The sequence below is a fragment of the Camelus dromedarius genome, chromosome 36, assembly GCF_036321535.1.
Source record: "Camelus dromedarius isolate mCamDro1 chromosome 36, mCamDro1.pat, whole genome shotgun sequence".
NCBI lineage: Eukaryota > Metazoa > Chordata > Mammalia > Artiodactyla > Camelidae > Camelus > Camelus dromedarius.
In genome coordinates, this window is record NC_087471.1 from 6194399 (window position 1) to 6200609 (window position 6211).

A 6211-nucleotide genomic window follows, 5' to 3' on the forward strand; every position below is an offset into this window, starting at 1 on the left:
ATCACTCCCCCCCACTTCCTTCTTCCCCTTCAGAGAAAGCTAACAATGGGAGTGAGGTGGGATGAAATCAATAAGGAATATGTCCATTCCTGTCCATACCCTGAAAGGCTTAGGAATCAGAGGCATCAGAATCTCAGTACTTCTGGAAGCTGAGATCCTAGAAAGGGGCAAAAAACAGAAGGGCTGGTGGAAAGTTTGCAAGGAGAACACTTAGGTCCTCTCTCTAAGGCATCCAGGCAACTGCCCCTCCACCTGATCCCCCCCCCCCCCCGCCAAATGGTAGATGTATTCTGGCACTCAGGTAATGTGCTGAAAGCAGGTACCAAGCAAAACTTTGCACCCTGAGCAGTGAAATTCCCTTGGCTTCTTCTGCTGCTGAGCCCACTCAGTGCAGGCAGCCAGGTGAGGAGACTGGAGGTTGCATTCTGGGAAAATGGACCTGCTCCAGACGAAGACCTAACAGAACAGACGGATCCTTCCTCAAGCCCTGGTTGAAGCTAACCAGGTAACTAGCCCTGCCCGTGCACGAGAAACCTCTAAAAAATGCATTATTCATTCCTCACCATTAGGTATGAGAAGAAGCCAAGAACCAACAAAGATTTGAAGCAAGTCCAGAAGGTCAAACATTTGACTATTAGGAACTCATGAAAGGGAAAAAAAGGAGAGGGGTTAATTATCAAAGAAATGGGAACAAAATTTCCAAAGCATCTGAAGTCCTGGATTCCCAGTCCAAAAGGGCCCAGTGAGTGCTGAACATAATGGATGAAAAAAAATATCCTCATGCAAGGCACATTATTGTGAAATATTAGGACCCTACCAGGGAGGATCAAAGCAGATTATGTACAAAGGACCAGAAATCAGAATGGCATAAGATTCTCAATCTTTTGCAGACAGTGTGCAGTGTTGAATGCCTTCAACATTCTGAGGGAAAGATAATTTCCAGCCTACAATCCTAGTCCTAACAAAATGACCAGTCAAGTGTGAAGGCAGTTCTCAAAAAAAAATGTGCTTTCCTTGACCCTTTTCTCAGAAAGCAACTGTAGGATGTGCTCCACCAAACGAAGATGTAAACCCAGAAACAGGAAGACTTGGAATCTAGGAAGCAGGGTCGATAGTACTGAGGGAAGTAAAGGAAATTAGTAAGATGATGGTAGGGGGAAGCTCAAGATGACAGTGGGGAGTAGCCTGGAGAGATACCCTTCCATGTGAAAGTGATGATGGAAGGGTTGTCCAGGGAAACTTAACAAGTGGTAGATTTCCTTGTGTGTTTCCCTATTTAGAGAGTTTTACTCTTTATTTGGAAAATGTGGGGTGAATTAGGGATAGAGACATAGCAAGATGGATTGGGAAAAAGAAGCAATTAGGCAAAACAAAATGTGTACAAGGAAAAACATTATCATAGTACACTAAACGTACCAAATATATAGATATGTTAATATAATTGTCGAATAATAATTTCACCACTAAGCATGATCTAACTATCCGGGGAGGATAGAGGGAGGGACAAGGACAAGATGTCTGTATGCCTGGTAGGAGATGGTGAATTGTTGGTAAAGAGAACGGAATCCTTATCTTCCATAGTAGGAAGAGAAAAGATGACATCAAACTACATAAAGTTAAAATAGAGTATATATATGGGCTGTGTAGTAAAATGAGGATTACAGAAAAATATTTAATATATTTGTTGAGACTAATTGCATTGCTTGAGTTTCAAAGCTAATCTTATGCATTACTTTTTTTGGATGATATGCATTCCGTTTTTATTGACAGGAAACAATACTGTTTTAAGAATAAAATTATGAAGAAGGAATTGGTGGAGCGAGTGGAGTAGCATTTACTCACTATGCACTAGGCAGGGAGCTCAGCCCTTAATATTTTTTGCATGACTTTAATTAAAATGAAAAGTGTGGGAAGTGAGGAAGGTTTATTGCACAGCTGGGTTGTGAAGACCATTAACTAGAAGTGGAAACTGGAGTCACAGTGACTTTTTTTTTAAGGATGGGAGAGGATCAGCTGCATTTATAAGTTAAAATCTGAGAGGAAGAACAAAGAGCTGGAAGATCCAGAAAATAAGAGAATTAGTGTAGTAAGGCAGGCTAGAAAGCAGAGGCTGGTGGATGAATCAACCTCAGAGACGAGGCCGGGAAAAGGAAGGTAGGTATACACACAGATACACCTGGGATGCTGAGAGAGCTCTCACCTGAGGGCTCCTATTTTCTTTGTGAAATTAAGAGTGAAGACATTGTTAGGGAGGCAGTTTAAGGAGAGGGTTAAAGTTGGAATCATCACTGTAGAGACTAGGGACAGAGAGCTGACCTGGGGCAGATAACAGGATACCCGAACAGACTGGGAGTTCAGCTGAGATTGGTTACTCTGCTTGTGGAATGGTAGATCTTCCCAGCTGTGAATTTTCTCTAGGCACCGCTGCCATCCTGGGGAACAAGCAGGTCGGGATATTAGGGATTTGTTAGATGATCGTAGCACAAGGACAGGACCAAGGAGCTGCAGGTGATGTTGAGAGATGATTGACATTCTGCTGCGTAGAGTCTAGTCTAGACATGGGAGGAGATGAAGCAGAGAGATGTGAACAAAATGGGAGAAAAGGCTTCAGGGGCTTGGGAAAAAAGAGAGCAAGGGAGATGAAGGACAGGATGTTTTCAACTGGAGGTGGACTCGAGTCTAAGAGGCTTAGATTTGGCAGTGGGGCGGTTCCAGGGTGGACAGCCAACGTGGGGGCGATGATGCCAGGGTGCTGGTAGGGTTGTCCCCAAGGATGAGGGCAGTGCTCACGGTGAGAAGCTACTGTGCCAGGTGCCAAAGTCTGATGAGTGGAGGTAGAATTATCAGGAGGTCAGACGTAAGTGCTATGAGGAAAGGCAGAGAGTGGCAGACCCGACAGCATGGGAGTCAAAAGGGAGGAACTTTAAAAAATGCAAATGAGAAACTGGGGGAATATCCTTGCTCTAGAAAATGGGACTTGGCAATACATGAACTCCACCTTCTTCAGGGCTATAAAGGAAGTGGTGTCTTTGGGGAAGGGTCAGCTTCAGATAAGGGAGCACCTTTCAGAGTTGTGTGGGGTTTGCAGAGTTTGAGAATATTGGGAGGGAGGTTAGCAGAAAGCAGATGAGTCACCTGGAAAGCAGAGGGGGCACGCATCATAAACTGAGGTCAAGGAGATGAGAGGCACGGAACACTGATTTTTAAGGGTTCGATTTAAAAACTCTGATGGAGAAACATTTTCTTTTATTGGGAGAGAGAGAGACCAACAGGTGAGGTGGGGAGAAGGACCAGGTCTAGTTCACTGCCTAAATCTGGCCCTTAGGAGCATCCAAAATGGAAAACAAACAAGTTCCTACACATGACCGAGAGGAGGGAGATCCCTGTGCCTGTGAGTTGGCTGGAGTCCTACTGGTTCTCCCAGTTTAATACTTTTTAAATGGAGAACACAAAGCTAGCAGCTTCTGATTAGCGTGATTAAGCTTAACTGATTCGAGGACAGGGGGATGTCTAAGAACCTTGTTTTGCTCCAGGACTGAAATCAGTTTGGGAATCTTAGGTTGGTATTTTCTTGGGATGGGATTCCAGTAACATGAATTTTGTCCTCTCCCGGGACCGCCCCACCTGGACTTACTCTTTGACTCCTCCCATTTAGGATTTTCTAGGGTTTCCTGCAGCTCAACTTGACCGAATCCCAGCCTCCCCCACCCCATTCCCTGCTTCCTGAGGGCTGCTGGAGTTAATCACACAGCTGGGTGGATGAATGTCACTGTAATTCACGAAGGCTTGCTTCCTATTTCGTCACGAAAGCCTGAGGTCAAAAGGCATGATCTTGCTCAATATCTTTAAACTTTCCTATCAACTTTTCTAACTTCTCTGCAGCTTTATTGTCCTTGCTCTTTTCTGCAGGTTTAGAGCTCACTTGTTCTTTATGTTCCTGACTGACCGCTTTGCTTCTGCTTTTGGCCACACCTCCTATCACATCGGGCGCTGCTGCCTTAATCAACCCCTCCGCCTCCTCTCCGTCTTGTCTAATAGCCTCAATCTTTTTTCTCTTAACAATTCCTCCCTTTCAGTCTATAAACATAGTCAATTCTTTTCCATTCTAAAAACGCCATGGTCCTCCACACTCTCCCTTGGTCCCTTATGCCCTTAGCCACTTCCCTTCTCTTCCAGTCTACTATTGAATTGTTCTTTCTGGAGACCAGTGTCTCCCTAATGGCTGTATCCAGAGGGGAGTTTTGTATGTTCTGTCTGGGTTTTCTCCAGCTTTCTTCTGAATCTGAAACTATGGAAGACTCTTTTTTTTTTTTTTTTTAGCTATTACGCTCTCCAATCATTTATTAAGTACCTTCTTCGGGAATGCCTCTCTGTCCACCTTTCCAGTGTTTGGGGGTCTCGCTGGCGGTCTGTCCTTGGCTCACTGCCCTTCTTCCTGGAAGAGCTCACACTTACCTGGATGTAAGCGACCTCCTGGTCTCTCTGGGGAGGACCAGATATGTATATTCTGTTGCATCTCTACTTGAGTTCCCCCAGACCTCTCAACTTAATGTCTTCAACACTTGACTCATCATCTCAAGCCAGCTCTAATCCTGGGGACTTGAATGCCATATGTGCCCCATGTCACACACGTCTAAATCACCAACACCTGGCAATTTTTCTTTCTAATTAATTTTTGGGTTTGTTCTGTCATCTTCATTCATGTTACGAGCATCCTAATTTGTGTCTTTATTAATTTTCAACCTAATATTGTACATTTCCTGTCTTATCTCTGCCTCTGATTTTGTCCCTGTTAAGTACATCCTTCACACATCTGCCACTAGGATCTATCTCCCACAAGAAATCATGTTTAACCAGGTATCTGGGCATCCATGGCTCATTCAAGTTGACCCATAAAATTAAGCATCACAGAAGGTGAGGCTCAGAATGCTGGAAGTAATAAAATGTAGGGAGGGTATTCCCTGGTTTATAGAGGTCACGCCTATGAGTTTTAAGGAGCAAGTACCAGGCCCAGGAACGAGAAGTTAACCCTGATGTTGGAGCTGTTGCTCGCACCTTTGCCCTAATTAGGTATCTCCTGGAGTTCACCCATGACCTTGGACTTGAGGTGAGATGGCTTCTGCTTTAGCGCTGACTGCATCTTATCCCAGAAAACGAAGTCCGAAGCAGCTGGCTTAGGCTGGAAAATGCCATATGTTTCAGTTGAACTTTGTACTTATTATATATTTGTGGCAATACCTTCAGAAAAAACTTAGATTTTTAAATTTTAAATGATTTTTATGGACACTCTCGAAAGGCAAATGGATCGTTTTATAGCTGTCTAGTTATTATAATCTGTTCTTCCGTGATAAGCCCATTTTTACCCCCAGAGCCCCAAACATATTCTTTATGCCCCTCTTAATTCTCCAAGAAGTGATTTTTTTTTAAAAGTAAACTGTGATTTTTGGTTCATTATGAAAATACAGGTTTCAGCTCAGGGTTTATTTGAGATGGAATTCAAATCCTACCTTCATAATTTTATAGTGAAGAATTCCAGTGTTCCTCTGTCTGGTTGGTGGTTGACTCTCAGGCCAAGACGGGAACAAATATCTCATTCCTCCTTCGTGGTGAATTTAAACAGCATGAGTATTCTGCTTTCCCATTGTGCTCTCTGAACAGATCTGCTTAAACTTGCTTAAGGTATAAAACAAGTGGCAGATTTAAGAACCAATTTTTTCCAAAACTAAAATTTTTTTACATATTTAATTACAAAATTTGTAGCTTTACTGAGACATAATTGACAAATATAACTGTAAGATGTTTAAGGTGTACATTGTGGTCATTTGATATGTGTTACATTGTGAAAGGATTCCCCCGCCACCATCGAGCTAATTAATACATCCATCATCTCCATTTCTCTGTCTCTGTCTCTCTCTTTGTAGTGAGAACCTTTAATTCTACTCTCTTAGCAAATTTGAAATACACATCTTGTGTGTAACTGCAGTCACCATGTTTTACATTAGACCCAATTTTACAATAAGATGAGCTTACTCATCTTATCGCTGAAAGATTATGTCCTTTACCAAACCAACCTCTCCCTGTTTCCCCTGCTTCCCAGCACCAGCAACCACTTTTATACTCTTTGTTTTAAGGTTGACATTTTCGTTCTTTCTTTCTTCTTCCTTCCTTCCTTCCTTCCCTCCCTCCTTCTTTCTTTCTTCCCTCCTTCTTT